Genomic DNA, 22,712 nt, shown 5'->3' with positions numbered 1-22,712 from the left:
CTCTCTGTGACGTCACATCAATCACGGCGCGCGCCGTTCGTCAGCTGTTTTAGCTCTGTTACGTTTTTTAAAAAGTTTTCGAATTAAAAAGTGTAAAAAATGACTCAAATCGCGTACGCGTTGGGGTTAATTTATAAAAATATTCATTATAACATGGCCACTTTTTCTGTGACGTATACAGAAGCTTTACATCGTGTGATTCTTAATATAGAACGGGGTTCTAATTTAGCACTTTTAACTGAGGGATGTGAATCATTTTTGTATGTTATCGATTCGTTCCAAGCATGGATATGCTTAATTATGGGCATTAAGTGTATGTGTGGTTACGAAGACTGGACGTTGACACCGTTACGTGTACTCGCTCTTTGTTTACAAACATTACCGTCTTATAAACCTCGTTTTTTGTGTTTTTTTTTATGCTCGTGGTGTTCGGATTTTGATGTATGTTAGAAGGGAGGTTGGACTATATCTGGTGTGCGCGGTGGTGTGCGTTTACTTGCACTATTTCGAACGCATCGAGTTTTTGTGTGTCCCTTTCTTACTAGCGGGTGATGGGGGAGGGGGGATGGAATTCGTCGACGCCCTTCGGCTCGCCTATGACGTTTCGAGCTTGGTGTTTGCGACAGGATGAACTGCTCGGACGTGTCGTGGGGAGGTGAATTTATAGACCGGAACGTTTCTGTATAGATTGAGAGAGGGGGTTCGTGTTTGACCTATGTCACTGGCTGTGGAGGTGGTAGCACGCTGCAAAGGAACATCCCGTTCGCTTAATGGTTTAACCACTGTGGAATAATAAAATCGAGACGGGTGTAAAAGAGGGAATATGCTTCGTTTTGTAGCGCTTAAAATAGTTTCTCGAAACGAATAAATATAAATAAATAAAATAGTTTAGAATGTTTTTTCGTATTATTATTTTATTTTAAAGGAGAAAATGTGAGGTGTGTAATTAAAAAAATAATTTATACCTTTGCTGTGCGTATATTATTTTGAGGTGATAAAAATTTGGTGCCTTATCAGTTAAATGTACAGATATGCATTTTTTTTATTTTAAATTTTATTTTAATCGAATGCAGAAATAACACGCCAATAATGCGGCTATAAATAAACTAATATGGGTAGGATTCGTGTGTGTGTATTTATGATATATGGCAAATGTATATGTAATAAAGTAATTGTGTGATGCGTGATTGTCGCACATTGAAACATGATTGATTTTATGCAATATATATAATTTCGAGCATTATTTAAAATGCATTTTCTTTTTTTTTTTCTTTATTTATAAAATGTTTATTTCATCAAAAATTTGCATCAAATAGTTTATTATTTAGGATAGTTTTCCTTAAGTTAGCACAAACAGAAACAAATGTTTGTTTGCTGCTTGTAAGAATTGGGATTATCATCAGCTGTTGATATAGTATCTTAAGAGTTATTTATAATAATGAAAAAACTAGCATTTTTAATATCAAAATATTAGAATTTATCTACAATCTGTATCAGGGAAAATTAAATATTTTGCCTTATGTATATCTATATTTAAAACTCTAAGGCTCTTTATTTCTAAAATTTTATTGATTTTATTTGTTTTTTTTTTAATAAATTATTTAACATTATTATTATTATTATTATTCATAAGGTTTCTGGAAAAAAATAAAATCTTAGATTAAAATTTGTTAGAGATCTTGTTTGTGATATTGTTGTTATAAAAAAAGTGTTTCACTATATGCTTGAAATTTTAGCATTTAGTAACATCTAATTTACACTAATCAAAGGTTACTGTATGTTATTAATGTACTTCATTAAAAGATAGATTAAAAATTAACTTAAAATTAGTCATTTTTGATATTAAATTTGCTCACTTACCAGATATAATTTTAAAATTATTGTAGTTTACAGTAGTGACTATGTAAATCTATCCTTGAACCATTAAGTAAGACTGAATATAATACAGTAATATTCTGTTTATGAATTTTTTTTATAATTCTTTTAAATATTATGAATTATGTCATAAATAAAAGAGCAGTTTATGCTATATTATTGTTTTTGATAATCTTTATTCATATCATCTTTTAATCACATTTTTAGATTGGAATATGTAGGATTTTAGTTAATTTAACAGCATAATTGTTGTGTAAACAGGTAGCTAATGTGACTAGTCTGTTGTTAGTTAATTTTAATATATTTCTATGCAATTTGATTAATTATTCTGATTAAAATTCAGGAATGTGTTGTTATATTTTTAATGTTTTTGGTCCGCTGACCTCTTGATTCTCATAGATATTAAGGGATGTTTTCATTCTCACCATATTATAGGATTAGGATGTATTACTAAAGCTGTTTAACATAATAAGTAATTTATTTATGTTTAGTAAACTCACTTCTTGGATAATTTGTTGTATCATAAAATTTGTTTGAACATCAAATGGACTTATGGTTACATTGTTTTCTCATATTATAAATGTATATTAGATTTTTGTAATTTAGTGTATATTTAAATATTCACTTTTAATTTCTGAGATAAACTATAGATAGTTTGTGATCTTATAATATTAATAACAATGTTTGTTGTCATTATAATTAATATAACTGACTTTAATTATAATTAGCATGAAAATCCACAAGGATAATATTCAAGTTATATGGAAAATGAGCTAATTAAAATGCAATGATTTAATTAACTATAGTTTATAATTATTTGTTTAGATATATTAGTTGTTGAGTTTAATTAATATAGAATTTAATATTAGTAGTTCATTTTTGAATCTAAAAGAAATATTTATTCTGGAGCTTAAAAAAATTGAATTAGCACCTTAGAAAGGAAGTGCAATACATCTGGGGTTTTTGTCATTCAGTTTTTATTTGAAAATACTCAGACAATACATTATTATGTATAATTTTTTAAATTCTGCTTTATATTATTATTCATATAGAATTTTTTTCTTAGTATGAGTTACATTCTTATATGTATTTATACAATATGATATTTCATATTAAAATGCTACAATTTTAGTTCTGTATGATAATTTTTTAAATTTATGTTTTTGAAAAGATTTGATTGAAATTCTATTTTTATTTGATATATTTAACTTAATAAAATAGGATAGTGTTAATTTTGCATTTAGTTTTGTTATAAATGAATTTTAATGAAATATCTGAAACAAACTATAAATTATTTTTGCTAATTTCAGAATTTTTTAAATTAAAATGAATTTTGAACAATTTATATTAGTAGATAAATGCTTTATGTATTTGTCATGAATAAATTAAATGCTATTTCTATTAATCTTTTATTTAATATACATTATGATTGACAATAATGTAGTTCTATATATTTATTTTACTGTACAGTTAAGAACGATGTGAATGGATGGAGTGGATGATTGTTATATATGATAGATTTTTTTATTGCTCAGTTGATATGTGATATGAAAAACACGATTGGATTATTTATACATTATATTTACAAAAGATTAATTTAAAATAGTACCATGTAGTGTATAGGTCTTTATTTTATATCTTCATTCAAGTTTTAACTCTAGGTTAAGTTTATAAAAGCAATATGACTGACTATATGATTTTTTTTTACTTTTATAAAACAAAATTTTGTCTAATAAATTCACTTTTCATTCTTATACATATCATTCTAGAGGAAAATATTTTAAGCTCATTTATTTTAAACTAGCAGACCTGCCACACATTGCTGTGGCTCAAAATGTATCTATTATAAATGTATAACACTTTTGCTGTGGGGAGAATTTTGAAAAATCCCTTCTTAGTGTACATTCTCTTAACGTACCCTATTAAAACACAAAAAAACCGCATCTAAAATAGTATAATAGAAGCCCACTTCTTCATGGTAAGCCTTAATTTTGTCCCTCTCCCCCATGGGGGAATTTCAACATCTATGTTATACAAAAACGCGCCTATTCGAATGCAATGCTGTGTCAAAATTTCAAAGCAATCGGTGAATAACTTTTGGAGATTAGCTGTTAGGAACAAATGAACATGTACATTTTTATTTATATAGATTTAAATTAACATAATTTTGTAAAGTGTAGGAATTAGTAGTAGTATTTTTTTCTTTCAAATGTAAATATCAGTTTATATTTAATTTTTGAACATTTATTAAGCAGATATATTTTACATAATTGTTTCAGTATTATCTGCATTTAATTTTAATTTTACAAAGGCTAAGTAATTAGTATTATGTATAGATTTTTTGTAATAAATCTTTAAAATCTTTGTTATGAAAACTCAACAGTGAATTTATATTTGCCTGTTTTTTCAATTAAATTATTTAATTTATCTTTTATGTCTTGTTTCTAAGAATCTTACACTTATCATATGAACTAAAGAAGTATAGATACTGCTTTAATGTAAGTGACTGATATAAATTTGTCTATATCAGTAGCTCCATTAATGCAGTATCTATAATTGTCATATTTGGACAGAAGCAGTTTTTTGCTTTGTTTTTCTCTGTTATGAACTGAGATGCCTTTTTTAGCTTTCTATGCATAGGATGGTAATAATCGACATTAATGGAAAAACATGTTTTTATGTCAATTGTTGTAAGACACAGTATATAATTTCTCCTTTATTTTAGTCTTGGTAGACAAACAAATAATATTGTTAAAGGTTGAAACATGTTGATCAAATTGCTGCTATCTATAACAATATCAGAAATCATTGAAAGTTGAATGATCTCTTTATTTTTTTCTGAGAGCAATTATATTTTTTTTTAATATAAATTTTATATAGACATTGAAATTAACGGACCTACTTTTACTTTTAAAAAATTTACTAAAAATAAAATACTAGTAAATGGTCTCTATTTTTAACTTTGTAGCAACCACCATCACACATTCCGAACTTCAGACAATAGTGAGAAATAACAATATGTCACACACAATTCACAACATACTCACTAGCCACTACCTGATTTATATTGTCCAATATCTCCATAGCCTGTTCCTACCATTCTTCTACCTGTGCTATTTCATGTTCTTATTCTGTACTATAATGTAGTCCCTGTTAATTTCAATGTCATTATGTATTCTGGTCATATCCAGTCTTGAAAAAAGTGTTGCGTTGTAAAATTTTTGAGTTGGATAGGAATGTAACATTCTAGGTAATCTATTGTTTTGAGATGTATTCCTATCATTGCAGTTAATATTCTGTTACATTAATTACATAAAATTTCATGACTACTGCTTTCCTTATATAAAATGTTGGACATATAAGATCATTGAGAACTTAAATAATTCTTTGTAATATTTATTTATTATATTTATTTATATTGTAATAAACAATCTGATTCAATTTTAATTATTTGCATTGTTTCAATGCAAATAATTAAAATTACTTCTATTGTTATTTTAAGCCTAATTTTATAATACTTTTTCCTTCTGTATCAAGGTGCAGAAAGATATTAACTGTAACATATGAAGTTGTTTATTTAATTAATAAATGCCATATTATCTCTCATTACTAAGAAAATAAAATCTAACAAATTTGATTTAGAATATGAATGTTTATAAGTACTCATGGAATGTTTTCAAGGCTAACTGTAATATGTATCGTGAATTATTGATATTGATTTTTAACTAATGACTTAATAATCATAATATATGTGTATGAGGTCTATACAAAAATATTTATCCTATCTTCAATTTTATTTAAGTTATGCATTTTATAACATTTAAAATTTGTGAATAATTTTTTAAAGATTCAGAATTTATTAAATGAATTAATTTGCAATTTGTATATCTTCTACATTCAAAGAAAATGCAGGATATATTTTTGAAACATGGGCATTTTAATTCTCTCCTTTTTTGTTTTTAATGTTTGTTATTAGGTTATGTTATCTGTAATCAATATTGGTCACTGTTTTAGATTAATAATCTTGAATCAAGTGAATTTTAGATCGTGAATTTAATAAAACATTTTTCCTCTCTTGTACTATCAGGCTTACTCACTATTGAATTCAGTATTTCTGGAATCACCCATTAGCGTAATACTAAATAAATACTAAGCTGGTTTTTGTTTTTGATATAATTTTCATATTTTAGTTTTGGTCATATGCAATAGTAATCTTATAAAATTTATATGTGAAATATTCTAAAATGAAAAAAAAATTAACATATTTTCAAAATTTTAAAAAAATTGGATTAATAATAACTTTTTAAAATATAACATAACATTTTCTTTATTGTTGATTTTAAATAGAAGTGATAAAATTTCACTGAATGATGATGATAGTCTTAGTGATTTTTTAATGACGTGTTTTATAAACAAATTAAATGATTTCTGGGTATTTTCCTTGGAAGGTTTATTGACTTCATTCTTAAGTGAAAATTCCTGTATGTGAAGAATTTTATCTCATTTGTATTCTGATCAAGACTTATTATTCATAGTTTTGAATATGAAAAATATAAATTTTATACAATAAAATTTATTTTTATTTTAATGTTATTCAGTAACTATATAAAGTCTTTCATTGAGTTTATTTACTGTCTTTAAAGAATAATCTTTTATCAGATATTAATAAGATATATATTTTTCAATTTTTAATAATGTTATAAATTTCTAGTATTTTATAAAAATAATTATCATTCTCATTTAAATTAAAAATTAATGAACTTTTATTATTTTGATTGCTATTTTATGTTTTTGTGCAGTACTTATCATTGATTTGATGGTGATAAATTTAACGTTTTAAAAATTATAAGAATTTTTTAAATAACTTAACTGAAAAAAATTCAAAATCTTTAATTGTAATATATGTAGCTTCAATTAAAAAAATTAATGCAAATGGAATCTAAATACAAAATTGAAAAATTAATATTTTATCAATGATTAGTTTGATAATTTTTAAATTTTAAGTTTGTTTTAATAAACTGAATAATATAATTTGAATGAATCTTTATTATTACTTTAAATAACTAGAATAAATCAGTTAAGAACTTCATTTTAGTTTTGATGACTATTTTAATAATTTTTTTCTTATCAACAAATGGTTAATAGTAAGCTTTTTATGTGCCAGTCTGCATGAGAAATTTCCATAAAATCCTGCAATCATTCAATTTTTATTAACTTTTCTCTCAATTTACATAGTTTTTTTTTTCCTCAAAAAATGAAATAAGAAAATAAATTTATTAATTTGCTTAGTTATCTGTTTACTATAATGACAAATTAAGTATCACGTCTAATGCAGAATTTAATATTACTGGTAAATATAAACCCAAAATTTTCTGAATTATTTCAGCTGTATTATAGTTTGTATCATATGCATATTACGTGTATATGTTGTTATTGATTTTACAATATTAGAAATATCAATACTGATTTATACAAAAGCTAACAGAATGTGGGCGATTACAGTGTCTTGTTTCAATTCTTCCTAATGAGATGATGTGATTCATATTAATTTGACCTAGTCATATTTGCTTTTAATTCTATTCTGTAAATTGACAGTATATATTATAACTTTCTTGTGTAGTTTGACTAGAAATGTATCTGGCGATCTGATTTGCTGTTTAACCTTGAGCTGCAATTTGAAAAAATTATAGAACTATAAATTCCTACTGTTGTCTGTCCATCTGTCTTTCCTTAATCTTGAGAATGGAGTTAGTTAGATTAAAGATGAGACCAGATATGGAAACTTTAGGGGCAGGAGGCTCCGATTAATTATATTCGAACTTCTGATGCAAAGCAGAAGTTATGTTATTTTAATTCAAACATTTTCCCTGAGAGGCGTTAGATAGATGACTGGCATGACTATTGTTATAAAGAAAAAGTGTGATGTACAGGAGCAAGCCACTACTAATTTGAGGTGGAGAGCATATATTTTAAATTATTCTAATTCACAAATTCTTTCAACAAATTTATTCTAATTTTTCACTCCATATCAATATTGTTTGAACTTAGTATTGCAATTAAATAAGAGGTTACATTTTCATAAATTACTTGGAATCATTTAGATTATTTTGCTTTATATATATTCTGAATAATGTATTTAGTGTAGACATTTTGATTAATTTACTACTTCACATTATGAATTTATTTTAACTTGGTGGTGATATTAATTTTATATGATTTTAATTTTTTATCTAATCATACTTTTCTATCTTTATTGTTATAAAGCTTTGGATATGTTCTTACTATACACTCAAACCTGTTTTTGTGCGGTCTTTTTTTGTGTGCGGTATATGAATTTCAATCAAATTGGTATACTGCACAAAAATAATTGCACAAAACACATTGCACATATAAAAAATTGCACAAAAGAAGACCGCACAAAAACAGGTTTGAGTGTATAATCAAATTTCTTGACGTAACTTTTTCAAATAATTTTTACTTTTGATTAACAGCTTTATTCTGTTTAACAATTTATTATATTTTGTTTAATTTGTTAACAAGTCACATGATATACTAATAAGGTTAAGTACTTATTTTGTGAGAAAGTAAGATACAGTATTTTCAAAATGAAATCCTAGATTCAATAAATACAAATACGTCACACTAGAAAAAGCTATTGAAACTAGATTGAATAGCTTTTCCTTTAATTCCTGACTTGATTTTTTGTTTATAAATAACTTTTAGGAATATTGTCACAGATTTAATTGATAAAAATATATTTATATATTATGACAAGTTATGAGATTTCGTAGCTTTCTATGATTTAAACCTTACAAGTAAGTTTGAGAATTTCAATACAGCACTTCAAATAAAGTTATCATCACTGAAAACCTTTGAATGTTAGAAGTGCTAATGACTTTTATGTTTATATTTTGTTTTGGATTTATAGAAATTTCATTAAAGTTTGAAAATTTCTATTTATATGGCAATGAAATTTATGTATACTTACACAGGAATAATCTAGCTATATAACATTTAATAGAAAGTTATTGAAAACTTGCAGTAATTTCATTTTCTTTTCAAATGTTATTTCAAAATATATTAACATAGTTATATAATTATAAAACATTATTAAATTTTTGAAAACTGAAGATAAGAAAACTTGCTACATATTCTTTATCATATAAAATTAATTTGATATGTTTCTTAGATCCTTTGATAAGATGGACTATAGGTAGAATTAAATGATCGTTGTCAGGGAAAAAGATTTTGTATAACTCAGATTTGACTTTTACTAGAACTTATTAAGGCCACAAACAATTTTTCTGTGATAAGAAAGACTTATCCAACTTCTATTATTTTTAAATAGGTGATTTCAAACTACTAAAGAATCTTAAGTTCATTAAATTTAGATTATTCAAATTTAATAAAATGTAATGAAAATAGAAATGTAAGAATAAAAATAAGAAAACAACTAACAAAACTTTCAAACATTTAATAAGACTACTTTATTTGGAGATACTTCAATATATTGTTTTCAGTACAAAATACAAACCAATGTGTAAATTTTGTAAAGAAATTTAATGTAAAAATTTCATAATTTTAAGAACTATGAAACCCTGACAATGGAGTACAGATCTGAAAGCATTGGTTTGCATATTATACTGAAAATGTATATTAAAGAATCTTTGAATAAAGTAGCAGTCTTGTTGGGTGAGTTAGTTGAGGCAGAATACAGTGATTTGAATGTAGCAAAATTATTAAATTTGTGTGTATGAAAATACAAGTAGTTGAATAATTTTCAAGATATGATATGGCCAAGATATGGCCTGCCAAAAAAAGGAATTTTTAAAATTTCTTGCCAAAATACTACCATATTACTTCAAATTTAAGCTGTAGTAGGAGTTTAAAATTGGAAAAAATAAAAATGATTATATATATATATATCAGGGGTGGCCAACTTTTGTGCACATAAGATCTACTTTTTATCGTAAAAATGTGTCGCGATTGACTTGTTGATGTCATAGGCATAGTCTAAGTGGGGAGGGGGAAGTGTGAAATACATACTATGTTTATACACTGTTTCAGTACGGAGTGCACTCACTGCTTATGAGTCGAGTCATAACTGCATGTATACAGTTACGTTCGGTTACAAATATAATACATTAAGTCAAGACATCGCTAGCGATCGACCAAAATTGGTTTGGCGATCGACTGGTCGATCGCGATTGACTTGTTGGCCACCCCTGATATATATGATATTATATATGATTATATATATATATCAGGGGTGGCCAACTTTTGTGTACATAAGATCTACTTTTTATCGTAAAAATGTGTTGCAATCGACTTGTTGTCGTAGGCATAGTCTAAGTGGCGAGGGGGGTGTGAAATACATACTATGTTTATACACTGTGCTTCAGTACGAGGTGCACTCCTGCGAGCTATGGGTAGATAAGGAAAATATATGTTCAAAACTATTTTTTATTTTTTAAATCACTTATTAAGTTTTCAAGATATAGGCTCATAAAGAAATTAAATTTCCAGACCCAACTTTTGATATTTGCAGTTACGAGTTTATTCCGTACAGGCGGCACCTAAAAAAATCGATTTTTCGACACTTTCAAGATAGATTTTTATTAACTTAAAATATAATTTAATTTTTTTTATCAATTACAATGTATAAATTGTGGTACTATTTGTTCCTAAACTTGAAAAAGTTGTTATAAAACTGCACAGTACGGCTGATAATTTGATTATAAGATTTTACTTTCGCGATTTTTTTTTTGGCGAGGAAAATTTATCATGGAAGAATGATATAAGACTTTTAGACTTATTTTTTGCTAATCTATCATTAGCTCGGGGGAGTGCTCTTTGTACTGAAACACCCTGTATATCTACCTACGTAAAACACAACATAATTATTTAACGGGCCAAAATACTCACGTCTGGGGGAATTAAAACAACATGAGTAATTATTAACAATATTTATTAATTCAAATTAGCTACTGATAAAGGCAGATTTAGAATTTATTTTATTACGTTACATTAATGAGAGGACTGAGTTTGCACGTCTTTTACCAAGGAAACATAATTAGGTGTATATCCTGACAAAGATAATAATAATGATTCTTCAGTATGGAAATCAGTCCGGACAGAATGTTTAGTCTTTGTTAACTTTAAGTATGAAAATGCCAATTCACACAGGTATGTAGTTTCGAAACAGGAATAAATATATTTGCTACATTTGGTGATACTGGGATATTTTTCTCAATTGACGTGTTTCCAAAAATCCAAAAATATAGAGGTCTGTTGCCGAAAAAGCTCACTTATCAAGTAAATAGATAGGTAAGAAAAGCCATAATTTAATTTAAAACATAAAGAACAGGTACTTACATTTTAAACAAATGAAAAATTGAAACTCAACGTTGTCACCGTGGATAAACAATATTGATTAATAATAATAATATTGTTAATACTAAAGAAAAGAAGCTATCGCATGACAGTATCAAATATTCAAGCTAAATGGCTGTGTTTTCTACGAGTCCAGTCATAACTGTATGCATATTGTTGCTTTTGCGTATTACGTTCACGCGTTGCATTCAGTTACAAGTGTAACACATTAAGTCAAGACATCGCGAGCGATCGACCAAAATTGGTTTGGCGATCGACTGGTCGATCGCGATTGACTTGTTGGCCACCCCTGATATATATAATTTGCATTAATTGCAGGGTCTCTTCATATGAAACTTTGTACATTATAATAACACTTCTTCAACTGCTGTATAACATCGGGCTATTAATTGGCAGGAATAATTATAAATTACTGATAAAATTGTATTAAATTTAATAATTATAATTTGAGATGGTGCTTACCTTTAAGGTCAAATATATTAGTAATTTAGAATTATTATTGCCAATTAATAGCCTGATGTTATATGGCAGTTGATGTAATGTTAGGGTATCTTCCTATTTTAGTCCCCGGGAATGATTTTCTGTCTTTTGTACACTGAAATAACTTTTCCTTCATGGATTTCCAATGATGCACATTTTTTTGTCAATCATAAATCTTTTACTGGCACAATTTCCAATTTTTTTGGTGCACAATATAACTTTTGAAAAAAAAGGTGGAAAGCAAGAAGAGTTTTTCAGTGTAAATTTACTTTGAATATCATTTCAATTTTTACAAAATTAAACAGAATAATTTACAAGAACTACTCAAAATATCTTCCACAGATAGGGATGCATGATTATATGCAATGAACCAGTGAATTTTGCATATTGGCTAACATGTATTCAGAAAAACAATTTTTAACATTTAAAATAAAAAGCTTCAGCTTGTAAATGTTGGTAACATATGAATGGAAAACAAACAACAATGTCTTTTTAGCAGGAGGTTTAAAATTGGTTTCAGATGTAAAGTTTTGGTAGGCCATTTCTTGAAAATGAAATGAATTTTGAAAAACCCAAAACTCTTAAAGAATTTTAGGCATGTTTTTAACTCTAGAATTTATCTCTAAAATATTGGATATATATAATATATACTGTAAAATGGGCTGACTTCAGCAAATTTTTTCAAAAAAGTGGGATTAAAATCAATACACATAGAATTGCAATTGCTATTATTATAATTTAATATATTAACTTAACCTTTTATGAGTTGAATATGAGCATTAAAAATATATTTTAAAATAAATAGTTAATTAAAATTATATTTTATTATTATTATTATTTTTTTTATTTTTTTTTTAAGTAGTTTATTTTCTTATTTTTTCTTCTTATTTTCTTCTTAATTTATGCAGTTCTAGCTTTGAATGCAGAGAAGTATACTTTTAAAGCTTACCATTTATTTACATTATTCTTTTGAAGTTTAAAACTTTATAAACCATAAAAAACTATATAAAACAAGATTTTTAAAATTTTTTTATTCAAAATAAAATGATATTAGAAATAGTATCATAAAATAATTATTACAGACATTTTGATCACAAAGATATTACTGAGATTATTTTTCTCATAACATTAACAGTAATATTGTTGTCATAAAGATCACATTTTTATCAAAAATTATCACAGATAACATTTTTATCAAAATTGTGTAACAAAAATTTTTATTACAAAATTATAAAAATTTGAAATAAGCGATTACTATGTTTTTTTTACTATTGCTTTTTTTTCTTTTCAGGGATTGAAAACATTCTTTATCTGTTAAAACCTTTTTGTTCTTGTATAACCTGAATTTATAGGCACTTTTAGAGTCTCCTCTCAATATTTTTTCTGGAAATTCTGAGCTCTGTTAAATCATCCATGTTAATAATGCAGTCAAGTTCAGTGCCATCTAATGTATGTGCCAAATTATTGTAAAACTCTTCTATAGTTTCAGTAGTAATTCTTTCTTCCTGTTATGGTATTAGATGTTCATACAGCTATTACCTTATTGCATTGTAAAAATCTGTTTTTATAAAATCACATCTAGGTAAATTATCTCTAAGCTTATGAATTTTTGCTCCTTTATGGTCTAAATAATCCTTTTGACATGTCATAATTCAGTTGTAATGGGAAATCCAAATTCTGATGCTATAATAAGATGGTAACTAATGTTTTTTTCCCTTCTTCTATGGTCAAAACTGTTTGACCTCCTTTCAAAGGATGGTTTCCATTAATTTTATTTTGTAAAGTTGTCCTTGCAATGTTGAAGTAAGAACTAGCTTCTTGTTGTGACATTCTACTAGATTTGAGTGCTTCAACTGCAGCTTGTATTGTTTGTTTACTATGAACAACTTATCTTGTTGACCCACTTTTAGGCATGTAATGCCTTGGCATTATTTCTAAAAATATGACGTTATTTTAATGTAATAAAATCAATAATTCATTCATATAATACTCAAAACAATAAAAAACTAACTTTTTCTGTTGTCTGCTGATTACTTCTTACTGCAGGTTGCCATGATAGAAAACCATGCCATCTACAACTTTTTTATTGCAGACAAATGTAACCAATGATGGCCATGTTCACTTTACATAGTAGCTTTTGTAATATAATAGTATTTGATGAAAAACTAATTATGCTTCATCTTTTTAAATTTTTAAAATTGAAACTATACAACTAGCAAAATATAGACTCAAATGCATATACCATTTCTTTTTCTAGATCAGTTTTTCAGAGGTTAATTTTTATCATCATTATTATTAAATATAAAAAGTAACTATAAAACTAAACATATTCAAAAATTTTTTGATATATTTTTTATCCTATAAATCAAATTGATATACAATTCAAAAAATTCAACTACATTACTACAGGTGTCCCTTGCTTAATGCGGGATTTGATTACAGGCAAGACAATCCCTTTATGTATGTGGCAGAAGTTTAATTTAACGGCTTTACCAGCTGTCTTTACTTAACATAGATACTGTACAGTATTTTGATTAATGCAATTTTGATATATTTGGTAGGATTGTGGGATTAATTAACCATGTTAATCAAGGGATACCTGCATTATTTTATATTCTAGAAGTTGTAGGAATTTATTATTATTGTTTAATATTTTGGTCACAATCACCTACATGAGCTGAAGTCACCCCATTTTACGGTATGTTGTATATATGGTCTGTGTGTGTGGTAAATTTATGTGTGATGCATGTGTGTTTTTTTTTATATTTTCCACAAAACATTATTTTATTGGAGAATTTGCTAACATCATTAAAAGTTCCAAGCTTCCATTGAATTCCAATGAAAAAATAAATAAATTTTAAGATTTTGGAATACAAAACCTTTATTTTATGCATATTTAGTAATTAGGCACTTTTGATTAGCCGGGAGGCTGAAAAATACTTGGATCTTGGTATTTTTACAAATGTGAATTCTCCCATAAAAGTGTTGTTTTTGTAGATTGTAATACTTGGAGATAGGTTTTGATAATTTTACTTTACTTTAAGAAAAATCAAATCAAGTTTAAAACTGCTTTCTAATAACTTGGTCTTGATGGTCTTAAGTAGAATACATTAAAGCATTATTTTAAAATTGAACATTAGCATTAACATCTTCGCTTTTATAATTGTCTGAAGGTCATGGTCATGAAGCCTATTGATTTAGTTTTTGTTTGTTTTTTTAATATTATTCTCAATTTTATTTATTTCTAATCTTAATTCTAAGCAAATAAACAACTTATATGTAACTGGATGCAGTTCAAGTAAACAATAACATCAAAATTCAGCAAGGAAATCCAGCAAAATCCAGCTGGATTTTGGTATTAGTGTTTATTTCAATTCTGAGTTTCTTTGCTATTATCATTGAATATCTTTTTCTTTTGCATTTGGATAATTTTAGCTTCTTTCTGTTTTTAAAAATACTTTTCTTTCTTCATTACATATTCTGATAACACTGTACTATTGTTATAACCTTTTTGCAATATCCAGTTAGTGTTTATACATTTTTTTCCTTTATTTTCTATATTGTTGATTTATATAGTAGTTTTCTTATTCTAATTAAGAGCTAGGATCTAAAAGTATCATATTTCATTCAAAAAATACATTTATGATTTTACAGGAAAAAATCCTTTTATATTCCTTATATACAAGTTGGTATTTATTAATTATCTTTTAACTTGATCATGAAATTCATTATTTAGATTAAATAAACACTTTATATAATCTATTTTAAGCTTTATTCCAGATATGTTATTATTTTATTATTTGTTTATCTTATCTGTCTTTGATACCTTGTACTGGTCTTTTGTATTTCATGTAATCATGTCATCAACATGATGTTTAAAAGATCAGTGTGTCTTGAAATTGTTACTGTAAATTGCAAAAATTCTATAAGTGCTAAAATTTATAGGAGAGCTAATGTCTCAGTTAAGTTTCTGATTATAAATGGTTCTATTAGTTATTACTTTTTGCTGAATATAACAATTTCACATGTGATATTTAAAATTACTATATTGTCAATCTTGGGTATTCAGATGTAATCTGATTCCATCCTTCTTTCATTACTAAAGATTGAGCTAAGTGTTATAAATAAGTGTATATAAAATTTCTTGATTTATACATAAATATAATGTATTATGTTATCATTGTTAATAAAACATCTTTTTGTTTACTTAATTAGATCTTGCACAGCTTACAAGTTAGCATATCAGGCTAGACAGTACATGCATTTAAATAACTTTATTTTGTATGTCTTATATTTCCATAAATTTTTTTTATTAGTTTTATATGCAATCTTCCTTACAGTTTTAATCCAGCCAGTCTTGGTTTGACTATTGAACCTTTTGGGTTCTAAGTCTTAATTTAAGGAGTACAACATGCTGCTGTTTTTATCTATCCTCGTTAATACATGCTCTAATTTTTCAGTTTATTCTGCTATGCAATCAATAGGGCATGTTTCAGATAGAGATACATCATCAGACATCATAAATAATCTTTGTTTATAAGAACAGATATTTTTATATTGTTTCTTTGTTTCTTGTTGTATATGTTGTTTATAATTTTGTTAATTGTAAGTTGTTTTTCTTTAGCTGTTCTTATTTTTTTATTGGGTTCTGGTAGAGAAACTTCACTGACTTCGGCATTAAACTATTTCTTTTTTATTATCACAAGCACTTTCGACGAGTTTATAATCGTCGTCTTCAGGTGAAACGAATTATTTTAAAAAAAGAACGTGCAGAATGTTCTAAGGAGAACAGAATTTTTGAATTCAAAAACAGGCATCCGGTAATTCCATTACGAACGCGCAAAAAAAGATGTTGGCATGTTCGAAAATCATAAATCTACGGTGCGGGCGGCGCATGCGTGACATATTACCTAGAAAAGGCGCTCGCAAAGTTCTTGCGTGAACTCCTTCCAGATTCACCGTACGTTACCCCATCATCTGTGGCTGCCAAGTCCACCATTGTTTCCAGCATAAGTAGAACGCCCCAAAGCTCCTATACTTTCTACAAATTGGATGTGGTGTCATTATACCCATCTGTGCCTGTTTTCGAGGCCGTAATGCTTGCCAACGCATTGATCATCAGAAAAGGTTTTAACATACAACAGGTGCTAGACATACGTGACGCCCTAACTTCCATCACCGAGCACAACTATTTTCTTTTCAACAAGAACATCTACTTGCAAAGGCAAGGAGTTCCTATGGGCTCCCCGCTATCTGCAGTCTTAGCTGAGCTCATTATGAGAGAAATCGAGCGTGGAATCTTCCACTCCCCTCTCGCCGTCAGTTATCCGTCACTGTATCTGCGCTATGTTGACGATATCTTAATAATATGGGAGAATACAGAGGAGGAATTTTTCAAATTTGTGCAGCAACTAGCAAGCATATACCCCACGATCAGTTTCACCTGGGAGAAAGAGCAGGATGAATCAATAACATTCTTGGATTTGTGCATAAAAAAGTCGGTTGAGGGGCCGCAGTTTGCAGTTCATCACAAATCTAACGAGTTACCGTCTATTATCCCAGCAGATGCTTTCCAACCGTCGAGATATATCAATGCCGCCATTGCTGCACTTGTTAGAAGGGCGCTATTACTTCCGTCAACGCAGATAGCAATAAAAAGTGAATTAGACATCGTCAGACTAGCAGTATCTCGTGCAAGATTCACGCGTGGCAAATACGAGCATGTACTCCGCAAGGTAAAGGAGTCCCTATTCCCACGTACCACGCTGCACAAAAAAGAAAAAACATCCACGATCCAGATTCCGTTGCCGTATCTCGGACCACCCTCTATACGCATCAGCCGCATCTTTCGGCGGTACAACTACAATCTACCTATAACCCCTCTACCAAACCTACGTAGGTGCATCTGTAACGATCATGACAAGCTAACTACTTTAGAAAAATCAGGAGTCTACGCAATACACCTAGAAAATCCGGAAACGGGAACTAGCACAAGATACATAGGAGCAACAACAAGAATGCTCGCCTCCCGTCTAGCAGAGCATCAGGATGATGTAGCAAAGGGAAAATATACCACAGAGCTCGCTAAAAAAGTTCTTGAACAAGGCTACAACCCCTGTGGTCCAGAACGGAAATAATAAAGTGTTGCAGCAATCGAAGGCTTGTACTCATCTGGGAAGCGCTTCTCACAGCTACTACGGAAGCATGTAATGTCCCCACTCTTGATCTACCCGGAGTGTGGGTAGCATTATATCGGCACTTAAACAATGAAACGCGCCTAACATCGTATCGCCATCACGGTGTCAGTTCCATGCATGCGCCGCCCGCACCGTAGATTTATGATTTTCGAACATGCCAACATCTTTTTTGCGCGTTCGTAACGGAATTACCGGATGCCTGTTTTTGAATTCAAAAATTCTGTTCTCCTTAGAACATTCTGCACGTTCGTTTTTTAAAATAATTCGTTTCACCTGAAGACGACGATTATAAACTCGTCGAAAGTGCTTGTGATAATAAAAAAAAAAAAAAAAGAAATAGTTTAACGCTGAAGTCAGTGAAGTTTCTCTACCAGAACCCAGTTAAAATTTGGCGTGAGTTACCAAATTTATTTTATTTTTTTATTGTTGTCTAAGCTTTATTTGTTGTAAAGATGGAGATTTAATTAAATAGATTAACATGTTTGACTTCTATAAGGCAGCCATTATTCTCTTTAAGAATTAAAATATTAGAAGTAATAAAGTAGAATTAAGAGTCAAATTTAATGAGTTTAATTTCAATTTCTGAAGCAGTTTTTGAAATATATATAATTGTTTTCTATTTATATATCTTTAAGTGTATAAAACTATCTGAAACTTTAATTTTTACACAGCTTAATTAAGAAATATTAAAAAGATTAAATACTTAAAGATTGCTGAATAAATAATTAATCAATAATGTATCAATGTATGTATCAATAATGTGAAGATTTTTAATTTTAACCATTCTGAACACAAATTTAAAAAGTGAATTGACTTGGAAATGTTAAATTTAGGTCTTCAGTAAAGTAATCTTTCTAAATAGAAAAATAACTGATCTATTTTAGGATCTGATGACATTAGATTCTACTAGTAACATTTTAGAATAATCTTTTTTAAAGATATTAAGACAAGAAATTCATTACTTTGGAGTAATTTTTCTGAAATGCAAAATATCTAATATGTGAATGTCATGTTTTTCATACATTGTAAGTTCAACTCTTTACAATAAAGTTTATGTAAATTTTAACTAATCACCTATATATTTTCCTCTAGTAAATTAGAAGGTATATATATATATTTCTTCTAATTTGCATTAGAATTAGCTGCCAGACTGCCAGAGGAAATATATATTTTCCTCTGGAAGTTTATGATTCATTGGAAAGTGCAAATTAAATTATTATATTTATATTTTTTATTATTGTTTCTTTTGAATATATGATTTTATTTCTTGCAAATTCTTATTCCAATTAAAAAGTATACCTTATAACAGTTGTTTAAAAATTTTTGAGTTTTAAAAACAAAATATTTTTAAAAGTTTAGAATAAAGTAGCTTGATGGTTCTAAATAGAATTGATAATGAAGTGAAAATTAATGAAAAAAATTGTTCAGATGCATAGATAAGTTCTATTTTTTACTATTTTGTTTACTTAACTTCAAAAACTTTTTTTTGTTTTAAATTTTGGACAAAAATATTCAAAGAATAGAACAGAATATATCCTTTGAACACTTACAGAAAAGAAAAATTTTATAATTTTTATTTACAAAAATATGAAAACATAATATTTTTTTCTTTCGTTTAAAAAGTACTTCTGAGAATTTTAGGAATTATATCTTATGTTTATTTTTTGTTTTGTTTATGTTTTAATTTCATGTTTATTTTTGTTTGTAGAAATTGTTTAATGTATCTTAATTACATTTAGAACTATAAAATATCATATTATAATAAGCATGAATGATCAGTAAAAGTTTCAAACTAAGATTTTGTTATCAGAGGTCTTTTTAATTATGAATCTGTTAGCTTCAAAACTTATTTAAAGTAGAAATAGTTGAACCATCCAGTCAATTATTCTAAACAACTTTCTTTTCTTTTTAATATTTTCAAGAAACCTTATTCTCATGTAGAGAATATCTATATTTTGTAATATACTTTAAAATGTTTTTTCAGTAACACAAAAAAACCTTTCACACTTTGTTTCTAGCAATTAAATCATTAAGTACAAATGTTTTCAGCCGTTTGAATGGCTTTCTGATTTTTAAGTAGTTCTAGCTTTGTGTGCAGAGAAATGCTTTTTCTTTTTGAGTTTTAAAATTTTCAATATTTTTTTGAAGAGCTTATATAAATGAAACTTTTATTTGGTTATGATAACTACTTTTTATGATTTATTTTAGAAATAAGGATAAGTCTAGAATTTTTGCTCAAGCAAGTTTACAACTGTTGTACAACATTTTGTAGTGTTAAAAAATAGAAATAAAAATTTAAATATGAAACAAACAATAACTATTATATTTGCTCTTAATAAAAAATCTTGGAATCCAAACTTTTAACTTAGTCTAATTTTGTCATTGCATGTTTCTTCTTATCTAAAGGATCTGACATGCTCTCCTCTTTTCTTTTGTTCAAGAATACTCCCTTTCTTTGAACAGGCAGTTCTTACTTTTGCAGTTGTTAATGGGACCAGGCTACTAGGCTGGTTTCTTTGTATAATTTGAGTTGAGTTGCTGTGTTTCATTTCATCCTCCAAGCACCAAAAGTAGTTTTGTTCATCTTAAACTTTTATTTTATTGTTATTATTCGATTATGACAATGAGAATGTTCTAGTATTTTAGAATATTAGTTCTAAAATTTGTAAAATTACATTTTTGTTAAATGAAATTATATAAAATTAATAAATTTCTAAATGTAAAACAAATGTAATATAGGTAAACCTTGGGTTTTGAACAATTTGGTTTACTAACAGAATTTTGAATATTCAAATTTTAAATGTTGCCAGGAATGTTGAACAACTCGTTGCTAGTTTATATATGTAATGGATATAGATATAGATAATATTTATTATATATAATAATATATTGCATTTGTAGGAATTTTTAGACATGAAATACAGCTAAAAGGGTAAAAAGACTTCATTTTTGAGGTTGGGAATGGATTAATCCACATTACATTGTTTCTTATGGGGAAAATTTGTTTTGGTTTGAGAACAAATCAGTTTTTGAACAACTTTTAGGAATGAATTAAGTTCAAAAACCAAGGTTTGATTGTAATTTGATGGTAATTGAGAAAAAAAAGTAACTTCAAATAATTAAAATTATACATATATATATATTTTATCTGAAAACAAAAACTGATTTTTATAATACTTTGAGACACTTCAAATATGTCAATATGAATGGAATATAATAGGGGGTTATTAGTAGATGATTTAGTAAACATTTTATCGAAGTGGAGTTGGAACTTTCAAAGTACTCTCAAATAATAATAAATTTATTAAAATGTTGAATATTTGGAAAACAATTTATTGGATTGATTAAAAAAATTTTTTTTTATTTTAAGATGAAAAATAATACTTAAATTTTAAAAATTAAAAAATAACTTTAGTAAATCATATATTTATCTTTGTTTTTTATTACTTTAGCCCATCTGTTGGGTAGATCTATTATCCAAGTGCAAAGAATTCTGAGGACTTTTTGTAAAATAATGTCTCTAAGTGATTTTTTTTTACATAGTCTAAGTTACTGAACTTTCCTGAAACTATTCTAGAGAGATCAAAATAAGTGGTATTCTGAAGGCACAGGATTAGGAGAATATGGGGAGTAGCACAAAACATCCCATCCAAATTCTAGTAATATTTCCAAGTGATCAAAGATGTATGCATTCTAGCATTATTGCATTGGAAAGTCACATCTTTTTTTACTTGTTATGTTGTTTATTTTTCTTGATGCTTGCCTCACATTATCAAGTTTGGAACAGTAGTTTTCTATTAATGGCAGGGCCGGATTTATCAATCCAGGGGCCCTGGGCACAAATTCGGTGGGTGTCCCCCCTTTAAGAGTAGGCAAATTTGATGATTTAGAAAATTTACACAAAATACTGTACTTTCAATTAGATTTGAACTAGGAAGTTGTAAATTTCATTTAAAAATAAGGTTATTGTAAACATACATATATTTTATTGTGTAAAACTAATTATTTTAATTTAACTGAAAAATACCTATGTAAAATTTTTTCTCGAAATTTTCCGATGTTTCATAGGTTTTTTCCTGGGTTTGGTTTTCTCTGCCTGTTGCCCTCGTGATTAGGCCACACTAGGCTGTCGCGGTAATAGAAAAAAAATTATGTTTAAACATAATTTTTTTTTAGTTTTTGTGGGGGCCCCTATTTTGTGGGGACCCTGGGCACAGGCCCCAAATGCCCTTATGTAAATCCGGCCCTGATTAATGGTCTGATATTGAGGTAGCAGTTCATAATAGATAATTCCTTCCAGTCCAACCAAATGATTAGCATAAGCTATTTTGGATGTGTAGTATTTTAACTATTATACTGTACATTGCAGAGGAATCAGTTAACTTTCTCCATAATATTTGTTTTTGCTGCACATTATCATAAACAGACAATTTTATCATAATCCATCTGGTCATGTTTCAGCAACAAATCACAGGCAGAATATCTGCCTATCAGATTTCTCTTGCTCAGTTGATCAACAACTGATTCTCTGAGTGGTAAATAACACTTCTGCAGTTTCTCTGGTGGTGTAATGTGGGTTCTCTTGAATTAATGATGATGCAATTATCATATTAACAGCTGAGGATCTTAGATATCATGTACATTTTCTAAAGAAACATCTCCTGTATGTAATTTTCTTAAATTACTTTTTGACATGTATGGACATCAACAGCAGCTTCTTAAATAATGCAGTTGTTGTGATTTTTCTTTTTTACAGTAGTAGAAAAG

General features: G+C 27.6%; 1 protein-coding gene across 2 annotated transcripts in view; it reads left to right on the top strand.

The window, feature by feature from the left end:
- The window catches only part of yem (yemanuclein), a 126,165-nt gene that overhangs the window by 1,151 nt on the left and 102,302 nt on the right, over positions 1-22,712 (top strand). The gene's annotated exons all lie outside the window — the stretch shown is intronic.

Source organism: Centruroides vittatus, unplaced genomic scaffold (assembly GCF_030686945.1).
Source record: "Centruroides vittatus isolate TY-2023 unplaced genomic scaffold, ASM3068694v2 contig_19, whole genome shotgun sequence".
Classification (NCBI taxonomy): domain Eukaryota; kingdom Metazoa; phylum Arthropoda; class Arachnida; order Scorpiones; family Buthidae; genus Centruroides; species Centruroides vittatus.
This window is presented reverse-complemented; position numbering and strand designations above follow the sequence as displayed.